The sequence below is a fragment of the Adelges cooleyi genome, unplaced genomic scaffold (genome assembly GCF_023614345.1).
Source record: "Adelges cooleyi isolate 19-005CV unplaced genomic scaffold, UGA_ACOO_1.1 ACOO_flye_CR_arks_rails_tigmint_CR_PRNA_9, whole genome shotgun sequence".
In the NCBI taxonomy this organism is placed as follows: domain Eukaryota; kingdom Metazoa; phylum Arthropoda; class Insecta; order Hemiptera; family Adelgidae; genus Adelges; species Adelges cooleyi.
In genome coordinates, this window is record NW_026096579.1 from 8,128,726 (window position 1) to 8,142,566 (window position 13,841).

General features: G+C 28.8%; 1 long non-coding RNA gene and 1 pseudogene across 1 annotated transcript; both read left to right on the forward strand.

The window, feature by feature from the left end:
- The first annotated feature begins 5,853 nt into the window (after nucleotides 1-5,853).
- On the forward strand, nucleotides 5,854-9,504 carry LOC126846984 (uncharacterized). The gene is made up of 3 exons (XR_007686952.1): nucleotides 5,854-6,100; nucleotides 9,039-9,146; nucleotides 9,205-9,504. It is a non-coding gene; the product is annotated as an uncharacterized LOC126846984 (long non-coding RNA).
- Nucleotides 9,505-11,984: 2,480 nt separating this feature from the next.
- Nucleotides 11,985-12,103, forward strand: LOC126847270 (5S ribosomal RNA; annotated as a pseudogene).
- The last annotated feature ends 1,738 nt before the right edge of the window (nucleotides 12,104-13,841 follow it).

The window sequence follows — 13,841 nt, forward strand, 5'->3', positions numbered from 1 at the left end:
TGTTATTTTTGAGATTTTTAACATCATGGCTTCTTGTAAATCACACGATGTCCATAGCCAAACAAAACAGACCAATTTTAATGTCTATAACCGTTTAAAAAAATGGTCGACAATGGAAGATGTATCAGCCGATTTAAAAAATAAACAAGTGATGACTGCCGTGGGGTGTGGAGTTAGCGAAAGTACGGTACGTAGTATTTGTGCTGAAGATAAAAATTCTAATCAAACAGAGGCTTCTAATAGAAATGTAGCTTTTTCGTCTCCAGGAAGTCATATAAGCGTAGGCAGGTGGTAACCGATATTGATGACTTTAATGCGGACGTATTAAGAAGGGCTGCCATAAATTTTACGATAAAGATATGTTAAGACAAATGTTTAATAAATAATAATAATAATAAAATAAATATATGGGCAAAAACGCCAAATATGAACGAACTTCTGAGCACGTTGTTATAAATCTACACGAATTGTGTCCAATATTCACAGCCAAAAATACAAATATCGATAGAAACATTGTACCTAATGGCAATTATGTGCTTAAAAAATTACAAAATAACCCTCCGGGGGTCTTGATAACCAAATAGGACAGGTAAACTAGAAAAACGTGGAGCGCATCTTTATTACTCACTCGCCTGAATATATAATAACGTTCTCTTCTCATTAATAACTACCTTAACTCATAATTCGTGCACAATCATCTTTTCTGTTCTAAATAAAATAATACTTAATGACATGTCGTGTAAAATTGAGCACCACATTACTTTAAATGTTAAGCAAGTAGATAGTTAACAAAAAAATTCACTTTCTGATCCGTTCGGTTAGAGAGACAGCATTATGAGAGACAACTTAATGCATTAGCATAAAAGCTTAGGTTTTAATATCTAACTAGAAAGATGCGCCCCACGTTTTTCTAGTTCACCTGTCCTATTTGGTTATCAAGACCCCCGGAGGGTTATTTTGTCATTTTTAAAGCGCATAAAAACGTTATTTTTAGATTAATTTTTTAATCTACTTTAGTTATATATTATTTATTTAGTTTTGGTGTTTGGACACACGATATCTTTCAAACTGCTTAACTTGTTACTTCAAGAAGCAACTCTGTAGATCAGAAATTTTAAAAGTTCACCCCTTCCCCTTCAAAATCGAGATAAAACGCCCAAAAATGGAATACTCTTTGGGCATAGTATCACTGATAAATATTGATTAACCAATAAAACATTATAAATCGTTTCCCCTAGGAAGGGTGGAAACTTTTTATTTAATTCGCTTTTTCGTGTAAACTTCTAGGACTAAGGTCTGAAAATTAGTGATAATATAACAGACAACTTTTTTTCGTTCAAAAAAAAAAACCATAATATAACAAGGCGTTGTATCGTTTGTACACTGTGCAGGTAAGTATGCGCCACAGCGACTTAAATCATACAAATAATATAACGTAAGTAGAACTATGAAATATTGTTTTTGTAGAACGCTATTGTTCTCATAATGGTATATCCTAAAAAGTCGACAAGCGACCAACAGGTGTTTTTCATATTTTGCATGCAACGCGACTGTCGTTGTGAAAAATACTGTATAATAATATAACGTGTAAAATAATAACGCCTATATTATATCGTTGGCTTTTGTACAACAAGGGGATTTTAGCTACAACTAAAAATGCTAGTTGTAATCTTATAATTATGCGTTAAACGGTAATTGCAATGTAGTTACAATGGTCAATGCAATATCTTGAGAGATATAATAACAAAACAAATCATTATATAAGCATACCAACAATGGTACCTACTAAATAAACTGATGTCGCTTTTGAAAAAAAGGCCCCTAATCTATCCACAACTTTTATGGCAAAAAAAAAAAAAATAACAAGGTATTTCAAGACTTTTTTGTAGTTTAAATAATTCTGTAAAAATTTAGGCACTATAGGTATAATTATTGGTTTTTTTTTTATAAAAGTTGGTATTGTAGTATTATTATATTTTAGCTTCGATGCGAAACGGTGATGCTATTGGTTTTACAATTAGAAGAACATTCGTATTGATAAGATATAAGATTCGATTTGTACGCCCTCACACGTCAATAGTCTCAAATTTAAAATATACCCATTTCCCATACCCCTAGAGGGGGGTGGGGGTACAAGTTTTTTCATTTATTGGGGTTTTTAGCCGTAATTTAAAGACTTTTAAGTTGAAAATTTGTCAGGAGTTCGAATTCATAGGTGTCCATAACATATTAAACGAAGAAAAAATTCGGGACTACAGTTTTTCTTTATTTCGGTTCTCGCTTAAGCGTTTTTATGAAAAATCCAATTTGGAATGTTAACATTTTATATGAAATTACATCAGCTTTTTGAAAAAAATATTAGAAAAATTCTTAAATGTTGGTCCTTGTCGCTATCACTTTCTACCTGCCCATCACACTACTGTGGTAGGCTGAGTTTTTTAGTGTAAGGAACTTGGCCATTTTTTTCGCGGTTAGGTATTGTTGAGGATATTTGTTTACATAACACGTCCAACTAATTAAAGTTAATACTGGTGATGGAGTCAGAGACATAAACATTGGATAAACGATTACAATAATTTCATTTGTGCAAACAGTGGAAATGGATACGCACATCAAATCACGCAAGTGTTTTTCCTAAAGTAAAAAAAATCGTGTTTTCGAGTAGCGGCCAAGGCGAGAATCCGACAAACTATACTTTAATAAAAAATAATTTTGTAAAATTGATGTTTATCTTTGAACTAGCCTACTAGGTGTCCCAATTGTCATTGGAAATTGGAAAACAGTGGTGTGGACATTTTTAAAACTAATTAAAATGTCTTTTCTTTTTCTGTACGGAATTGGACACTCAGACCAAATGTTTTCATCGCAGTTCAAAGATGCAACGAGTACAATTGGATTTTTTTTTTAATTTTTAAACGAAACAAATTCTCTATAATTCATATTCAAGCCAGCAGGCTAAAGCATGTTTCATATATTTTAATTTTAGCTGTTAGGTTTGGTTACAAAACTTAATCTAAAAAAGATAACAATTAATTATAATAAAACCGTATTTATTGCTTTTTCTGTACATAATATTGTACACGATATCCATTTTAGGAAATAACAGTCCGGCGTAACGATTATAATAATAATTCAAATAGTTCAGATTGCTTTTATAATTGATAGAGAAACAAAAGTTCAATACTTAGGTTAGAATTTAATTTGATATAGAATTGTCAGGTATCGTATTATGTCAATATGCGCCTAAGTATTATGGTTTATAAGTATTATTATATAGTTTGAACAAAATGATTTCCTCAGATATTATACAAATTGTGTATTACTTTATCAGTCTATACTACAATATGGTATTATCATATGGGATGGTGATAGTGAAAACACACTTCGATTTTTATCTAGGGGTAAAATAGGGGGTTGTATCTATAGGGGTTGAATCTTGTCCTTAGTTAATATTTATAAGCAACAGCTTACATCTATTTATAAACTTACATATATTTTTCTTAGTAGTCTTTTGATAAATCAAGTTATTGAAAAATACTATAAATCGTGAGTTATATTTGTCTAATTAAAGAACTTTTTGTAAGTGTTAGACAGGTAAATATCAGTATAACATTTAATTTTACTGTACTAGTTTTAGTTTTGCTACAAACTTGAAAAATATATAAGCACAATACAAACCTTTAAATTATAATAAAAAAGTTTAGCATGCACAATAAAGATTATTATGTATTTTATTTCATTAAGGTTATTAATGCGGAATAGACATAAGTGAAGGTGTTTAATAAGTAATGACTAGGTATAATAAATAACAAGCGATTTGTATAATGTAAATATATAAATTATAATTGAAAACATGTTTCATGGTTTTAATCAAATTGTTACAATTCCTCAACATAAATACCAAGTACCAACAGCAGCTGTCTTATGGATAATGACAATGTGAGTAATTTGTGAGTAAAAAAATCTTTATTACTCTATATTATAATTTTATGAATGAAACAATTCTAATCAAAGTATGAAATTACAATGTGATAAAATTCTATAAAAATTTAAGTATACATTCTCACTATAATAATAAAAATTTTAATTTCTAAAATGCTATTTAATTATATTTTTTTACTATCATAATTTATAAATTAGGTGCGATTTTATAAGTACCTATACATATTAATTATTTTAAAAATGTAAGTAATGTATTTCTTTTACATCCAGTACATACAAATGAATTTTCGCTAGTAGTTAAAAAATTAAAAACAATTGTTATATCTTTATAATATAAGTTTTTAGTATTGTCTAGAATTAAGAAGAAGTAGGCCTTAATAATTAAACACAGTTCAACCAAAACGTCCGTAGTGCATAAATGCATTATATGGGTTATGATTAAAGCAAATGTTAAAAATATTAAGAGCTTACCTCTCTGTAATCCTAAAAGGCACAACACTTAAAATTTACAAATTGAAAGAGAGAAGTAACTTTACAGGACACAGACAACGTACAAACTGTTTACTGTTATCTGTTGGATAAATAAAGCGATTCATTGTTACCTGGGTTTGTCATTAATAAAACGTTTAACGTGTTTGTACATTGTAGTAGTAAGATCAGACTAAAGAGCAATATTATAGGTATAGCCAATAGTGAAGTTTTCATAAATAACAAGCATCAGGCATAATATTGTTTATAACAGCATCATTCTACTGTACGATGCTGCCAGATTTAGCGTCTCTTAAATAGCATTGAAAGACCAAACAAATATTTTACATCCCTTCACCGCTTGTCTATCACTTGCTTATAACTTCAACACTACTAGTTGGAACTATGCTTTCTAATATGCCGATTTTCAAAAAATAATAATATCTATCCTAATATGTAATTATTTATAGGTGTTGCCATTTAAAAATCAAAAGTTGGTATCGAGTTTTTGTGGAATGCGGGGAGGTAAGAAAAAGTATTGTGGTAATAAGTTAGTATTTCATACATAAAAAAGAAATCAACATTTTTTTTTTGTAAAAATCTAAGTAGTTTTTGAGAAAAGTAGTGTAGGGCGCTAAAATAATCACCCTGTATATAAATTATTAATATTATAGCTGTGAAGTAGTAATTAATTCGTTTTTATAATTGGGTAAAAACACTATAGGTATTTGATGCATTGAGATAAATTGTCCATGTCTAAAAACAATTCATTTTTTAACACGAATCTAGAACAGTGATAGAAGCCTAATAAGATTTACATTGATAAGTGGTGAGACAGCACCTTTTTTGCCAGTTACAGCTGTTATATTCCTGAAGCTACTTTGTGTGTTTAAATTTATATACGATTATTACCGACATAAAATATGTATGTGTTTAGTCCACTCTAATAAAAAAATAACTTTACTTTGATCTATTTAATTTTAATCATATAAATCATACATCTTGTACTATTGTACTCATTCCAATTTTACTTTTAACCCTTATAATAATCATTTAATCAATACACGGGTCATGTTTTTATACTTCTGAAATACAATGGTAAAGCTTAATTTTTCTAGCTACATTCAAATTTCATCGTAAGAAATGATGTTATTAGAATGGTTGGCTACAGTAAAAAAAAAAAAAAACCCGAAAGCTTGTGTTAATATCAACAACTAATAACTTTTCAAACTGTTGTATTTACTTTCTTAACTAGGCCCGTTTTTTATTATTCCTATGGCATCTTATAGTTATTATTTGTTTAAAGTAAACGCGCTACTATTGTATAGCAATTTAGTTTCGTTTTCGGGATAAGGTGCCAAGGTTAAAGTAAGTTCCATGCTAAAACTCACTCACTTCATATTATTCTGTGCCTGTGATGTTTGTATTTAACTAAGGCCATCTGTCATAATACGTAGCTTTTTTATTATATCCGCAAAACAAATTGTAGAGTCATATTGCACGGAAAGCGTTGAACTTCAGCATAGTGTTGTACCTGCCTTTCACTTTTCTAGTTGTCTTTTAGCGTCAAGGTATTTCACAGTAGATAAACAAAACAATGATTTGGAAAATTATATTTTTGTTACCGTGTTTCAACGTTTTAGTAAACGCTGGTTGCATGCATTCAGGTGGGACAAGTGATACAATAAGGGTAAATATAATCGAGTAATGTATTTTAATTATTTTTGTTAGTAGATACAAAATATGTTTTTCAACTCCACAAAATGTTTTGCGTTCTTAGAATAAAAAAATTAAGTAATATTACCATTCTATACATATTTTCTCAACAATTTTTAAGTATAATAACATTTTGGGTGAAAATCTACTTTATTGGATACCTTTTTTTTAAATCGACAGTACTTTTCATACACTAAATAATAATTTTTTATTTGATAAATGATAAGCTATACATAAGTTTATATAGAAGAAACTTATCAATGATATGTTATATAAAAAACATTTGTAAATTAATTTCATAAAAGTTATAATGGGTTTTACGACGGTGCCTAGGAGCGTTGATGTCGATTTTGATAATCTAGGTTAAGTTTGTAAAATTATAATTATCAGACAACAAATTATCAGTACTAAATAATTTTTATATATAAAAAAAAAGTAAAAAACTAAAACAAAATTTAAAGTTAGAATCCTAAAATTCTCTAAAAAATGCAAAATATTTATTTATTCTAATTCAAAACTACATACGACGGATTTTAAAAAAAATATATAATCTTCTAAACTAAGTGCGAGTGCAATGTTTTTGCAGTTTCGTTAACAGAATACTATCCATTAAAAAAAAGTTGAAAATGTATGTTTTTTTTTTTAAATTTAAAGGGTGAAGAAGTGACTTTTTTTTAACTTTTACCCAGTGGCGGCTCGTGCCATGGATCACTTCAACAATGCACCACCTATTATTTGAAGAATATTAATTATTTTATAAAAATATACTATACAATAATATAATATTCTATAGTAGTAACACTTGAAGACATTTATATTTATCGAAAAAAATACAAATTATTTTGAGGATTAACTCGTTTTTTTAGTATAGTTATAAGGAAAGTATCGTAGATATAAGACAGTAGACCGTATAACTAAAAGTTGTCAAGTTCAGCGGTGCCTTTGACTTGGTGGTAGAGCAGTGGCTTAGTTATGATTTGGTTCTGAGAAGGGGGGGATAGATGATTTTTTTTAGTAAACGTAAAGTGGGGGCAGCGCTCCCCACACCCCTCATTCAAATATACATTTTTTTTGTATACTACTGTACACAGTTATATATTTTATAATATACACTGAAAATTTGAAACAAATTAATTTTATTGACTTGGACAACTCATTTTTTTAAAAATAATTAATTTTTTTGAGGTCTCTTCGCTAGTTCATCAATTACTGTCTCAGTGTCCAGTTCTATTGTTATGAACTTAGCTAATCCATTCAATCTTTACTGTTTGAAGAGAAATAAAAGTTAATTATTATTAAAATGTATTGATAGCTATTTAATCACAATGCATAAAATGCTAGCATTTTTTTAATTTTTTCTTTACACATGCTATTTCTTAAATACGTCTTTACTCTTTTTAGAGGGGAAAACATCTGCTCAGGTGTGCTGGTAGATACAGGCAATGTGCATAACAATTTTATAATTTTAAATATATTAGGAAACATTTTAGCATCACACTCAGTAAGAGCTCGAAGAGCCTTTTTTTTGAAACTGTATTAGTTCCGCTAATTTTGCGCCTCCACAACTTCAGCCCAACAAGTGAAAAACATCAAAATTTTGTGCTTCCGGAGAGTAAATTTTTTTAGATTTTGGTTTTAATTTTTAAACATACATGGACAAAAAATATAACTTTAAAAGAAATCAAGAACTACGAAAAGAATTCATTGAAGTATTGATAGAAGCTAAAATTGTATTATTTTGATTAAAGTATCAGTGCTTTCACTTTACACATGGCACGTGGGTAGTATAGACACATAATAGATGACATGAGCCTATAATCATAGGAATTCCTAAAGACCTGTGTCCTCTCCGTCTCCACTATGCCCCGACCACACTGTACTGGGGGAAGGGTGTAAGGATATCCTGATGGGTCAGCACGTGAGGGGATGCACGTTAGTTTGAAGTTTATATTTGAAGTTTATAGGTACTAAAATAACAGTTCAATACTAGATAATTAAGCCTTTGTAACAGCGGGGTGTGATTGTAATGAATAAATTCAGATATTTCCAGTGTTTTATATTTTCTTAAAATGTTAAATGCCGTTCAGCATACACTATAACGCTCTAGGTTTATTAAGCGTTCTGACGATCCTAGTACCAATTTTAATGCCAGATTCCGTTTCCAGTCGTTGTCCAGTTTTTTTCCCAATTCCGAGGCTTGTTAGCCCAACGATCAACTTCCCAAACTCTGGGAAGAAGGGAGCTCGGGGCTCCAGGTTCGCTAAACCCGTAAACACTAGGCGCCCCCCCCCTGAGGGGCATAACTTATAACTTTACTTAATGTTTAATTGCAAAAGCACAGGATGATTTTTTATTATGGGCCACTTATTATCTCATAGGGTTTAATAACAATTTAATTTTTTTCTCATATGGTTTTTATACGATGTGATCTTAGTTTTCTACAATTTTATTTGTTTTTACCCCCGTTTCCAACTTATTTTTTTTGATACCAACTTTTGAAACTTAAATAGTAACGCATACATTTCATTAACTTTTCAAATTGAGAATAATGGACTAAAAATGTTGACTGGTTGATAACCAGTTTTGGACAACTTTTTTTAAAAGTTATATGAGTTTAAAAGTCATTATGGGATAAAAAGTGCGGTTGGGAAATGCGTGCAGATAAAAATAATGCTACACTCCACCTTTCCTCCTGCCCTAAACTTAAAACTTCAATAACTTCAAAAATACTAAGCTGGGAGAGGATAAAAACCAAAAATGTTATGGAATATTGAGATAAAAACAATATAGAAAAAACATTTTAATTTCTTATTATACCCAAACCTTATGAGATATTGAGTGTTCCGTGATAAAAAAAATCACTCTGCATACGTGCATTATTGTTATAATAAATAATTTCTGTTATGAATAAGCGCCCGGATCCGTTACACAGCCCAGAATGGTTTAATTCACTAGAATTAATCACCGATGGGATGATAAATTGGAGATTATTGGAAACTACACCTACCGATGCTCAAAAAGTAATTTTTGAATAAAATACATTTTTCAAAAACATGTTTAACCGTTTTTTATTTAAAGGAACCTATAAGGCGCTACTTGCGAGAAAATGGATGGTCGACTAATCTTACGGAAAGTCTTCTTTCGACGAGTTATTATCGGACATGGCCTAATCAATTAAGATCAGGTCAGGAACCTTATTTTAACCGAAGCAATATGGATAAATTGACATTAAGACGTTTACCAGGACTACCAGCAGTAATCGCAGCCCCTTCTGAAAATAGAAATATGCCTGTAACAGGAATTCTATTAATTTTCAGAAGTCTAAATTAATATAAATTGTATTTGAATGAATGAATAATTACATGTTTATATCAATGATATTGTATTTGAAGAAAATGTTCAATAAATGTGTTTATACTTGCTACACTGCATAAACTAGAAACTTTTTTCACAATTTTTTCGACCATTTGCAGTTATGGCCATTTGCACTCGGCGTATCCATAAACTATATTTATAGAAGAGCCATATACCCCTTGCTTCTTTCGAAGTTTTAAAAGGTTTCCTTTTTAAAACCATAACACTAAATAATCTATTTTAATATTTTACTTAATTATTTAATTTAACAACAAGTAATATCATCTACCTGCAAAGGCTTCGCAATGGTATATACAAAATGTAATTTAAGAAAAATGTAAACTACAGTTCTATTTAATTAAGGTCGAAAACTCCGATGATATGACTCGTCGGGATCTCCCAATATAAGAGACACCTAATTTCTTTCAAACCTAATTCAACAACCTCTTCATCCTAACAGCCCAAAAATATTCCTCCTTCGTTTCTGAATTTAAATTATTAATAAATAAACGTATGAAGGTGACAATTACTAACCAACTAAATGTAAACATATTACTCTGGAACGCTGATGGTCTAAAACAGCACTAATCCGAACAATTAAATGTGTTATTAGAAAAACAAATAACACTTATATTAATAAATAGCAAGTATAATATAACTATATAATATGTAATTATATATACTACATAACCGCGCTGTAAGCCGAGCACTAAACTTTTTTGTCCAGGTTTTAAAATCTATAGAGCCAACTAGTGTCACCAGCAACCTGGTGGAATGAGGAATAAAACATGATATTAAATAAAAAAATAAAACACTAATAAAACTTCTAAAAAAACATAAATTACAATCTTAAATTAACAAAACTCAAGTCGAGAAAATATAGTTTGTCTAATTTTTGTCATAAATTGACAATTATTGTTCTTTCCTAGAAATAAGCCATGTCCATATATGAACCGCTAACTAGTAGAAAAAATATAAAATAACTGAATACCACAATTTATATTTTTCAATAACTTGAATAGGAAAATGTTGATGAACTTTAATGACGACTATTTCAAACACAATCATTATCACATTAGACACATTAAAAACATTTAGGAAGACAATTGTGGGTGTAATAATGAATAATAGTTATAGATATTTTATAATTTATTTTAATAGATATTTTATTACTGAACTATTAATCTATAAGCCATTTATTATTTAGATAGTGACAGTATTAACTATTAATGTAAGAGTTTATTTTATTTCAATTAAATTGAATTGGAACACACAAATAAATTTAAAAAAATATGCTTGTTTATTCAATTTATGATTTATTCAAAATAGTAAATAATTCGACTTATACCTATCTTGAATTCCCATTGTAAAAATAGACAATTTTTACAATTTGCATGACTAATAAAATACTTTTTAGGGTATTCATTTTTTTGAAATAATTATAGCCGTTTAGGCCTCGAGCATTAATAAAATTTAGCCAACCTCCTATTCCCACTTGTCATAAATTCAACAAGGGTCTGCATCTTATTTTCTTGTGTCAAGAAATATAAAAAAAGACTAACTAATTTAATAATTTTTTATACACAGAAAAAATAGCTGCATCTTAGTAAGTAGGTACTATTATATGATTAATAGTACAAACAAATTTAGTTGGAATAATTCGATAAATTGAACTAAATCATGTGAACTAAATGTTTAGTTATAACAAATATAGATTTTAGATTTTTTTTTTGTTTATTTTTTAATAATTCGATATTAATAATAAATATAAGTATAATAACGTTAAACGTTGTATATATTATTATACATATCGGGTGTATATATTATGAATTTTGAATTCAAATAAATAATATATAGGTATAATAAATTTAGTTTTCTTGTTTCATGATGTTTAAATATTTATACACAGAAAAATACAGTTGGAATACCTAAATAAATTTAGTTATTTCTTCTAAACATTTATTGTGTCCATTTATTAACCATACTTTTAGTTTGACCAACTATGTATATGTATATTTTTCCGTGTACCTGCATATTTAATAACAAAGCATGATGGTATTTTTAATTATAAGTCAATTCATACAGTCACCAAAAGTTGATCATAGAAAAAAACGGAGTCAATAACGTTATGTAGGTACCTATAAACGTTATCTTGTTATATTATATTGATTTTATTTACATTGTATTATGCACCCTATATAGGATATACCTTAGTACCTTATACCGTGATAACAACTGTTCATGGCAATTGTAGCAACCCCTCAAATAGTATTAGAATTTTTCAAAATTAATACCACCTCTAGCAACCAAAATTATTTACAAAAATCAGACGGTTTTTATTAGGATTAATCGTTCAGAATAATTGTAATTTTTCAAAATTTATTTCCTTTGTTGAATTAAATTGTATGCACCATGTCATATAATGGTTTATTATTTAAAAAATATTGAAGAATTATAGTTATAGTTTTTTATTTAAATAAGTAAAATAAACTCTCCCCCCCCCCCCCAACGACCATACCACGTTGATTACACCAATTCTCGTCCGATCACTGAAGTTAAGCAACGTCGGGCGTAGTTAGAACTTGGATGGGTGACCGCTTGGGAACACTACATGCCGTTGGCGTTTTTTTTGCATTTTATGCTTTTGTTACTGTACACCATTATTTTGTTGTGTACCGCAACCGGCACAACTTTAATGCTTTTTTATTATTATTATTATCATCCACTTTTATTTCGTACATATTTTTAATTTAAATTTTTTATGTTGAATCTTTTCAAATCAATTCGATTTGTTTATTTTCACGGACGATGTCCAGCATAAATACAATGTTATAATAGTTCTATGCCTATAAGTACTATAAGTATTATACAATAATGTATAATACTTTAAACATTTATAATGTACCTACTTGAGAAAAGTGCTATCGCTAAAACAGCTCACATACATTTCATAGCATGACTGATATTTACATTTGATTAATTTTATTAACTATGATAATATATCTTCATAATAACAATTAAAGATGATATAGGTATAGTCTTAGAATTTCTAATATGTTTATGTAACAAAATCATTATACTTATGTAAATGGGCGAATAACTTAATTACATACAATGTAGGTATACATTATATTGATTTCTTTAAGTATTGTTTATAGTACACAGTTGAATAATCTATAATATACAAATTATATAAGCTTTTGATTAGTTTAATTGCTTAAAAGTTAAAAAAAAACTTCACTATTAAAAGGCACAGAGTAATTTTAATAAAAACAACATAAATTATTTTCAAAAACTGGAAACGAGAGGAAGTTACAATTGAGAAGACAAAATAAATAACAAAAATATATAACATTGAAATTCATATTTAGATAGATATAAAAATCTTTGGCTTGTTATGCTACTAAAACCACATCCTATTATGATTCCTCTGCTGCAGAATTCTAGTAAATCAGTCTAGTAACAATTGCTGGTATATTTTAATTTTTAACTGTATATTGTTTGAAATGAATAGAACAAACGCAATGTCACTTCGCGCATTGAACAATAATTGTATTTACATTTAGATCGACCAAGTAGGTAATTATGAAATAGTCGTTAAAATGCATTACAATTATTGTAGAAATCGTATTTTTTTAAAGAAATTTCAAAAGGCTATATCGATTGATGTTATAAATTTTAAAGTTCAATCAAATTCTATTTCACTAAAAAAAAAAAGCTTCACACGCATATCGAAACTAATATTATACAGTTGACATGAGAGATTCCAAAATTCCACCTCCATAAATTCTCTTTTCGAAGGGGAAAAATTACAATGACCTTAAAATATCAGTGTATGATAAAAACTAAAATTGATAGACAATCAGTGGTTTTTTCATAATTTTAGAAAATCGCCAATAAGTCAGATGGGCCATGAAGTTCTAAAGACCCTGTTTTTGTCGACGTTAGGTGCACATTATTTTGAACGAGTAAACATTTTTTTTTTTATAAGCGATTACTTCATGTAAACTAGTGGAAATAAAAACACACATGAAAAAATCACACAAGTGTTTTTCTTAAGTAAAAAAAAAAATGTGTTTTCGAGTTAACGCCAAGGCCAAGGGCAAACAATGCTACCTACTTCAAATAAAACAATCTTAATTGTAAATTTTTGTTTAGATACTTTTAAGCTCGGCATTACTTTTGAAACACACGCGCTAATGTGAAAAACTATACTAAAACCTAAATTTCTTACAATTATTAAACATTGTATACATATATACACGGTCTTATCATTAATGAATCACCCTGCATATATATATATATATATATATATATACAACTCGTAGGTTCCCGATGACCATATAGCCAAATAACGAAGT